Genomic DNA, 10,421 nt, shown 5'->3' on the forward strand with positions numbered 1-10,421 from the left:
CTTAGGCATACTATGGCTCAGGTATTTTTCATCAAGTATTGATATGTTGAACTTTATGTCCCTACAGAATATGATAAAAACGTTTAAAAATTAGAATATATTTTAAAAATAGGCATAAAGAATTATATACTTCTCATGTTTGCACATAAGTCCAAAAATCTCACCATATACAACCTTGAAGCGGGACAAAATTATATACATTCTATTGGCTATGCAACTTCACAGTAGCTCCCACAGACGAGGTCCAGGTATTATTTTTCCTCCCCATGGATGCCATTCTTGAGTCTCTGATTCGCTTGGGCTAGTAGAATGTTGGTGAGTAGAGGTCTTACATATGCTCTTCTGATTTGACCTTAGCCTTCTGAGTGCCTCTAGACTACCAGGAAGAGTATACCGAAGTATTCTCTTGATCCTTTGACTGGGACCACTATTAAAAATACTGTGATTTTGTTCTGAATATCATCATTAAGTCTAACTAGCCTACTCCTCTCTGTTCTAACCTAAATAGGCTGATTTACAGTCAGTCTTCAGATTCATGAGCATGACATAAATTTGTTATCTAGTTATCTATGTTAGTTATCTAGGAGACAATAAAATATCAAATTCTGTGAATGCAGAGCAGTACATTTTTTTTACTTGAAACACATTGTTAGTTTTTTTCTTTTACAGCAACAGTGAATTCTGGATATAATTTATAGGGCAGAAAATGTAGAATGAAATGTTTCTAACAGAAAAGTAAACTAGGACAGCCAAACTAGACTAATTACAATATGATTCCTTAAGGAGTATTACTAGATTCTAAAATTATCAGCTAATTTTTAATGATGGAACATTTCAAGTAAAAAGTGGTACCTCACTAAATCCAATTCATTTGTCTACATGTATTAGATTTAAAAAAAAATATTACTGTTCTTAAAATAATCCCTCGGGAAATTCCTCTAATGATATGGTTCTTTACTTACAGATCTATAAAGAACTGTAATTCTGCATAACTCAATCTCAGGTTTGCTCATGAAAGCCTAAAGATAAGAAATCTATTTTGAGAGAAACAGATTTGAAAAATAGGGCTGGGAGATACAATATCTTTCTTATCAGGCCCTAGAGAGAGGCAAAGGATAGTTGGAAGCAAAGAATTGTCAACATAGTAAATGAAAGAGCCCACTGACTAATGAAAGGAAAAAGTTAAGGCAAATCTTGGTAAAAATTTCTGAAATCTTCTAAATTTCTTCGTAAAAATATATAAATGCTTATTTCTACCTTAAAAAAATTATTTTTCCTTCATATTCTGTAAGGACTTAAAGTTCAACATACCAATATTTGATGGAAAATACCTGTTCCATGATATGCCAAAGATGTTTGATAGACAGATAGGGTAAACCAAACTGCATATACTGCAGGTTAATAATAAGCTTCTCTTCTGGAGGGTTAAAAACCTAAGTTAGCAGTTCAAAATTGGGGAAAAGGAAGGGCTGCAAGGTCAGCCATCATTTTGGCCCTAGCCTTTCAAGGTCAGTGAAGACTTGGGACATAGGAGAACCTTGCTATATCTGTAGTGTAACAACATGTAACTCAGTTGTGCTCCAAATTTTCTGATCAAGATTATGGGGACCTGCTCCTTAGCTCAGTTCTTTAAGTGGCTGCTTCAGCAAAGCAATCAGGCTCAGGTTGCTGTGGTTCGATCCACACAATTCAAGCCAGCCAAACCTGCCCTGAAGGCATTCGGAGCAAAAAAAAAAAAAAAAAAAAAAAAAAAAACCCCCCCCCCCCCAATGGCTCAGTAGAATAAACACTTCCTGGCAAGCACAAGGGCTTAAGTTCAGTCCCCAGTTCCGCAAAAAAAAAAAAAAAAAGAAGATTGTGGAGCCACAGAAGAATGTGATTGATGATGTAGAGTGTGCCTAGGGAGAGTCACATGGAGAGAAAAAACATCCTCTCAGGCTTTCACAGAGAGCAAATTGGTCAAGCAATGGTCGTGACTCATCCTCATGGCTGACACTGACAAAAGGATCTACAAAGTGCAGTACAGGGCTACAGGATAAATTGTGAGGGTACTTGACTGACCTTATCAGATACAAAAGTTACATTTCTTACTATATAGGTCTTGCTTTATCTTGGTCTTAAATATCCAGCAGAAAAGTATAAAAATGAGGTACATAAAGTGAAGCCATATTAATACAATGAGCTATAAAAGGCTCAAGTCAACAACTTCTGAGGCTAACCCACTAATATTATAGACTGCTAGACAGAGTTGGATTGTTTAGCTGAATTCAAACACCTTAGTATTTAGATGCCAATAGAATATTCACCTCTGACAGGACTAAACAAAAAAAAGGGGATACAAAGGAAATATCATTTTGTATTTATATATATATACACAAAATAGGATAGATATACAGCTACTTTCGCTTAATTCAATGAGAAGAAAGAGGTGTACTAATAGAGTTTGGACAGGATATCATGTCTGCTTCTTGTACTATGGATAACCACTAAAAAGATAACAATGTACAATTTATTGATTATCGAAGCTGTCCTGTTAATCAGCTTTGAAACTGTCTCATTCATATTTATTTCTCAATAAAATTTAAAAAAATTTCTGAAATCTAAGGATAAAAAATAAATTTAAGATTTCTTACAATAGAATTTTTGAATAAAGATAATAGTAGCCTTAGACTAATATAGTGGTAGGAGAAATGGAGTTCATAGTAGTTTTGAAATATATTTTGACATTTTGTAGAACTAATACAATTATTGAGAAATGGAAAAACAAAAGAATTTCTATGATTTTAGATTGAAAAATGTGATTGGTTGTAAACATCTTTGTAAATTTTATTGAGGTAAAATTTATATACTATAAAATTTGCCATCATAAACCTTACAGTTTGAGGTTGGTTGTGTAATTCAGTGGTAGAGTGTTTGCTTGGCATGTGTGAGGCGCTGGGGTCCATCCTCAGGACCGACTCCCTTCTCCCATGAATACCATCCAATGATTCAGGGCATTTTATTGTCCAGGCATCACTGTGATATAATACATAACCCCAAAGGAAAACCCTGTACCTGTTTGGCAGCCATATGTGTTCAGTCTTCCTCCTAATCCATGCAAATCTCTACTTTCAGTCTTCCTGGCTCTGCCTACTCTGAAATTGTATGTGAATAGGCTCATACAACATTGTAGCCTTTTGTAACTATCTTCTTTTACTTAGCATTCATTATAAGATTTTAAAATATTTAGCCTGAATCAAGTTTTCATTATTTTTATGGCTAAATATTCCATTATATAGACATACTACATTTTATTGATCCATTTTTCAGTTACTGGGTTGTTTCTACTCTTTGACTATTATAAATAATGCTGCTATGAACATTCTTACTCAATTTTTTGCTTGAAAACCTGTTTTTATTTCTTTGGGTATATACATACCCAGGAGAAGAAAGAAGGAGAAGGGTTGCATCATGTAGTAATTCTGTGTTTACTCTTTTGAGGAACCACTAATCTATTTTACACAAAACTGATACCTTCTTACATACCTGTCATCAGTATATGAGGGTTATGGTTTCTTTGTATTCTCATCATTTTTTGTCTTTAAAAAGTATACACATTAGTGAGTATAAAGTGATCTCTCATTTTGTCTTTGATTTGCTTTATATAAGTATGGTTGAGCATCTTTTTATGTGGTTATGGACAATTTGTACAAGTTGACAAACTCAATTCTTTCCATGATTCTGGTTACAAACCAAACTAAATGAGAATCAAATCAAATTTCCCCATAAGGGCAACATTCAACCATTAGATTTGATTCAGTTCTCATCCAACATGATTTGTGTCTAGAATTGTGGAAAGAATCAAGTTTGTGAACCAGTATACCACTGTATGTCTTCTTTGGAGAAATGTCTATTTCTTTGCCCATTTTAAAAATGTTTTTCTGTTTTCAAGAATATGAATTCTTTACATATTCTAGATGATAAACCTTTATCAGATACATGATTTGGTAATATAGTATCTTTATGGTATCTTGGTGTACAGAAGTTTTTAATTTCATTGAAATCTAACTGTATGTTTTGTTTATTGCTCAGTCTTCTGGTGTCATAGCTAAGAATCCATTTCTATTTGTTTAGTGCTCTAAACATCATTGTAACACTTTTTTCTGATATATCCTTAAGTTTACTGATTTGCTTTTCTGTAATTAACCTGCTGGTAACTCATGTATTAAAATTATAATTATTATTTATTTTGTGGTATCCGGGATTTAACTCAGAACCTTAGCTTGCCAGGTAGCACTTGCTCCACTGAGCTATCTCCCCAGCCCCGTATAATTTTTATTTTTAAAATTTAAAACTTTTATTTTCTAAGCATATTAAGTATACTGCTTTAAGTTCTGTGTCTTGTTCCATACTTTGTATTTCTGACTTAAGTGGCTTTTAAAATTTAATTTGTTCATATTTTCATATATGTTATTGTTACTTAAGGGATAGGTATTATATATAATAAGTTTTATAAATTATTTGATGAGATTATCCTCCTCTAGGAAGACATACTTGCTTTGATGGGCTCTCGCAATTTATTGTTGCCTTTATTTAATTTTGTGGAAGATATTTACTACTAACCTTACGCCTCATGAGAGCCAGTTTGGGTTTAGTTTATATTTATTCCTTTGTACTTTCAATGAAAGTGTTGGTGTTTTCCTGGCTTCTCCTTCATACTTTGATGAGTCCTAGACTCTCATATATTTTTCCCGACTCTGAAAAACTCATAGCTTCTTAGCTTCTCTAATGTTGCTAAGTAAATAGTAGTCCCAAGTGCCAGACTTCAGTCTTTGCCTTGTAATTTTTCATCATGCTGTTCATTCTCCATTGCCTCAGGAAGAATTTAAATATATTTATTCTAGTTTTTCTCAGGGAAAAGTTAGGTTGAGGTACATAATCTGCCATTACCAGGAGTGAAAATCAATAGCTATTATTACTTTTTTTAATGAACAGATTCACTATATAATAATATCAATCTTCCCACTTGTGTTTTAATGCGTATTCTTGAGGGAGGGGACAAAGAAATGGATAGAATTACAGTGATCCTACTAGCAATTGAACATTGTTAAATTAAGAAGGTAGATACTATCTTTCATTTTCTATGAAGTAAAACAGTTAAGGTCACTATAATTTTAACACTATGTTTGTAAGAGTCACCTTTTCATCAGGCATGCAAGAAATACAATTTAAAAGGAAGAAGATTTATCTTGGCTCACAGTTTCTGAAGTTTCAGCCCTTAGCTGGATTTAAGACAGAACCATGGTGAAAGGGCATGGCAGAGAAAGATTGCTCACCTTATGACATTTGGGGTGCAGAGAGAAAATGGAAAGAAAGAGTGTACTCAAAAATGTATCCTTTCAGGTTATGCCCTAGTGCAGTACTTCCTCCAAGTAAGTCCTGCTTCCTGCCATCATAGTCACCTGTGAACTCATCAGTGGATTAATCGAAGTGATCAGATCACCTTTCAGAGTACCCCAGTGCTGAACATATGAGACTTTTGGACACATTTTACAGATCTAACCTGTGATAATATTATACTTTGATTACATAACTGCATTTCTCATGAGAAACCGAGCTTCCTGAGGAGGACCCTTTTCTCTTCCCATTTCCTAGTACTAGACCCAGATTTGAATATATACTAGTGCATAAATAAATGCATATGCTGAAAAATACTTTATTTGGTTTCTCACAGTGAATATCAATGTTTCTATGTACTATTCAGAATAATCTTAAAGTACATATTTTATTAAGGATGGAAGAATCTTTTCTTACCAGGTCTTTTATGACTTCTTCTTCTTTTAATAGGTGGCATCTCCACAGAAAGTGACTGTGCTTTTGAGCCTGACTACGCTGTTCCACCACTTCCAATGAGTGAAGGTATGCAGCACATTCGGATTATGGAGGGCATGTCTCGCTCTCTTCCATCCTCCCCCTTACTCACACATCAGTCTATCAGTGTTCGGCTCCAACCTGTGAAGAAGTTAACTGGTAAGGACTTTACCTAAATTCAGTATGTTTTAGAGGAAACCTAAAATTATAGCACTTGAGGTTTATGTGCATCGTTAGATTTTTCTTCTTTGGCCTTCCTAGTGTTGCAGACTCTTTGAAAGTGGAGCTCCTACTGATATTAATTTAGAAAATTAGAACATTACTTTGACAGCTTGATGTATTTGTTTTCTAAATGACCCATCTGTTGTGGACATATTTTTCTAGGTTTTCAGGAAGTCTCTAGTTTGTCAGTATGCACTGTTGTTCGAATTTCATTTATCAGCTTGTTCTTGTCAGATTAACAGATGGAGACATTGTAATTTTAGGATAATAAGAGCTTGATAGTTTAGCAAAGATACATCGGTCATATTTGTGTTTGTATATTTCATCTTTGTTTTAAAAAGCTGGTTTAAATATTTTCTTTTCCATAGGACATTACTACAACTTCTTGTGATATTTACTATAAGTCATATGTTGTGGATTGTACTAACTTTAATATAATTTCACACAATTTACTGTTTATTCACATCAAGTTGTTTGATATGAAAACTGGATATTTATTAAATGATCTTTTGTCCTCCTGAGTTTGTCATAGAAAAAAAATTCGAATGTATTGAAGAATACTTATGTGTGAAAATATTTCAATCCTGGGTCACATTGTTAGATTTTTGTCTAATATTATCAGTATTTTCTGGATGGTAGTCAGTTGGCTGGAATTTATGTTTTATGAAAGTTGAAATTGAGGATATGTTGATTGTTTCCTGTGTGCCTCATATTGAGGTAGACAGTAGGAGATTTGGTTATCATGATGATAATTCAAAAGAAAATGAGAATTTTCAGAGTATTTAAGTAGAATGAAACTTTGACCATCTATGATATTCATCCAAAGAATGGTATTTTATTATTCTATAATTTCTGAAAATATGTTTGGCCTCTTTACACTATTTATTATACTTTAGGAATTTTCAGGTAACTAAGTGAGTCAAAGTATTGACTCTGGAGTCATTAGATGAAAATTTATAAGATAGTGTAATACGGCTATGGATGTTGCTCAGTAGTAGAACTGTTGCGGATCATGTGTGAGGTCCTGAGTTCAACCCCCTCCCAGCCTAATGATGTAATAATAGTCTTAAAGTACTGGTTCTCATTTAAAGTCCAAAAATATGATACTTGATGGGACTGAGCATGAATAAAATTTCATTGTTTGGATATCCTCCCTGTTTTTATAGGTAAAGGTATTGAGTACTAAAAATACGAAACACCCAAATCTAATAGCTGGTGCTCGCTTCGGCAGCACATATACTAAAATTGGAACGATACAGAGAAGATTAGCATGGCCCCTGCACAAGGATGACACCCAAATCTAATAGCTGTCATATAATACACTTTATTTTACCACACACATTAGAAGAAATAGCAAGAAAAGTTCAGTTTTCATGTCTGTGAGCTGGTTGCTTGAGGTACTGAAGATGCTGCTTTCCTATTCTCTCTGCCTATCACAATTTGAACTTCAGCTGACATAGGTGGCCTTCATTAAATGATAAATACATGTAATAGTAAAATCAGTAGCATGCCTGATGCCACAGAGATGTTGTGGTAAAGCACTAAGAATGGGAGTAATTGCCTAATAGTACATAGGAACTGTTCGGTCTTAGTTTTATAGTGCTTGAAGTGTGTGAGATCTTTCATGTGCTTTGTCTTACTGAAGACTGTGCAAGCCCTAAAAGTTTAAAGACTGACAGTGCATTTTAAAATTTCTAAATGAAAGAAATCTTTTTGAAAGAAGTTGCCATGACAATATTTCTGTAGTTGCTTTTCTTTCAAGTGAAGCACAAGATAAGAATTGCGAAAATATATTGAAGTTTAAATAAAATTTGTAGTCAGATTACTCATTTGTCATTCTTCCTTTCCAAATTGTGTTTTATAATAAATAAGGAAAAGAAAATTTGGATGGTGAAAAATAGGCTGACTAGGGAAATACTCTCTGGAGCATGGTTTTTCTTGCCATTATCAAAGGACACTCATTTGATGTGCATTTAAACATCTAACTGCCTGTATTCTTTTATTCATATGACCATTCAAGTAAGTACAGTCATAAGTAGACTTAGGATAGGCCGACTTCTTTATTTCCTTATGGCTTCTTCAGATTTGGTCTTTAGTACATTTAAATTAGTTTATTCATTATTTCTTTAGTGCTTTTTACTTAGTTGTTCAACGAATATTTATTTAGGGCCCGCTTTATACTAGGTACTAGTTACAAGAGTAGGAAAAGAGATGGTTAAATTTTAGATAGCAGCAAGTGCGATGAAGGTATAAAATAGGGAATGTGAGTAAGAGACTGGAGTGGAAGTATGGTTTCTTTCTATGGAGTGGTCATGGGGCATCAGAGGAGGACGATGTTTGAACTAAGAAAAGTAAAGCCTTGAGAAGATATGGGATGCGAGCCTTCTAGGTGAGGGAGCGGTGCAGGCAGAAATGAGCCTGGAGGGGAAGAGAGCTCACGTGGCATCCATGGCACAGTCAGTGAGAGGACAGTTGGGGATGGAGTGAAGGGGTGGGCAAGCTCCGGATTTCAGGGTCGTGGTAAGGAGCTTGCATTGGTTGTAGGATTTTAAGCAAAGGAGGAACAGGAAATAATGTGACTGATACCTTCACATTGGATCTTGTTGGCAAGTGTGTGAAGAATGGAGTATGAAGGACCAGAATGTTCACGTTTGTTAACCTTTTATATATTTTCCTAATCCTTAGTTACTGTCTCCATTTCCAGCATGGTATGTACCATACTTGTTTTCATCTTAAAAGGTATTACAAGGGAGTAACTTTCCTACCGCCGTTTTTATATAACCTTTGCACTCTTAGCAAGTTGATCATATATACCTTCATCTTTCAACAGAAGTGTATATAAATACCTACTTGCAGAATTAAGTCCATTTTTAATCCTTTGACTTAACAGGAATGGAGGGAGAACAGGAAAAAAGCTAATTTTTTAATACATTTTTTTAGGGAAGGGTCTACAGGGTGTTCAGAGTCTCACTGCTAAATCAGACTCTTAGTGATCTGCCTGTTTACAGCCGCCAAAGAGCTGGGATTCCAGGGTGTGCTACCACACCCAGTCTCAATTGCCCTCTCAGTGCACCTTGGGGGTGGGGCCAGATCAAACCCCCACCCCCCCACCCCTGTGCATGCTTGCAGGCGCTTTAATCCGCTGAGCTATTTGGCCGCCCCAAAAAGTTTAAGAGTAGACATATAATTTAGTGTTTGAAAACCATGGGGTGTGTGTGTGTGTGTATTTATTTATTAAGCTCTTTAATATAAAGTGGTTATGAGACCCAGGCCTTTGAGTTTGTCACTTCATACTGTGTGTTTCTCCTTCAGCTGTAAAATGGGGATAACAAGGGTGGGCGAGATAGCTTAGTGGATCAAGTGCCTGTGGACCAGGGTTCAATCCTCAGCACCAATGCCGTGCTGGCCCTGCCCCCACCCGTGGGCAAGACCAGGCATGGTGGTACATGCCTGTAATCCCAGTGCTGGGCGGAGCTGAAAGCAGGAGGATCAGTATGAGTTCAAAAACATAAAATGGGGATAATAATAACATTACCTAAAGTAAATCATATCATTCTTACCACTTTTTAATAAAGTGCTTGCATTAAACTATCTTTGTCAAATATTAAGTACTTAGAAAGTTTTAGCTATCATTGTTAAAATAAAATTAAAGTTTGGTGATAGGTTTTTAAAAATTACTTAAATCAAAAAAAAATTATTTGGTACAGAGTCTCCCTATGCAGCTAAGACACATCGTGATCCTCCTGTCTTGGCCTCCCCGTGCTGGGATTATAGGCGTGGGCCACCACACCTGGTTTCAGGCCAGCAGGGCATGCCCAGGGTTCTGGGGCCAGCTTGGTATGTGGTACCAGGAACCAGACTCGGGTCCTTGCACTTACCAGCCTGGCACTTAGGCCATCAAGCTATCTCCTGATCCCTAAAAATCGCTTTAAATATTAGCTATCAGTTGGAACTTCTCAATTTTGTTTTAGAATAATAATTTTAATTAGTATTATAAAAATGATGGTAATTTTCATTCCATTATATGTATGGGGCATATACTTATTAGCACATAAATTCTTCACATATACCTTCATTTGAGAGATGAATAAACCTTAATAGAGAGGTAAATTTCTTGCTAAAAGGAGAATGTGTTTAATATAAATATGAAGCAGTCTGATTTTACCACCAAGAAAATTGAGGTTTACAGAAAGTATACCTATCCTTCACATTTAGCATATTATGATCTTTGTGTTCCAAGCAGCAAAAGATGCAGTCAGATGGTTGGCACAGTACAAGAAGGCTTAAGGTCTAACCTAGAGGTTGTGTAGACTTCAGGGTTCATGAGATACAGTTCAGTGTTGTTGTGC

The 10,421-nt window shown here is 35.3% G+C and overlaps 1 non-coding gene across 1 annotated transcript; it reads left to right on the plus strand.

Annotated features, from left to right (window-relative positions):
• The first annotated feature begins 7,287 nt into the window (after positions 1-7,287).
• On the plus strand, positions 7,288-7,394 carry LOC111816507. The gene has a single exon (XR_002820884.1). It is a non-coding gene; the product is annotated as a U6 spliceosomal RNA (small nuclear RNA).
• Positions 7,395-10,421: the final 3,027 nt, after the last annotated feature.

Source organism: Octodon degus, unplaced genomic scaffold (genome assembly GCF_000260255.1).
Source record: "Octodon degus isolate 3935 unplaced genomic scaffold, OctDeg1.0 scaffold00033, whole genome shotgun sequence".
Classification (NCBI taxonomy): domain Eukaryota; kingdom Metazoa; phylum Chordata; class Mammalia; order Rodentia; family Octodontidae; genus Octodon; species Octodon degus.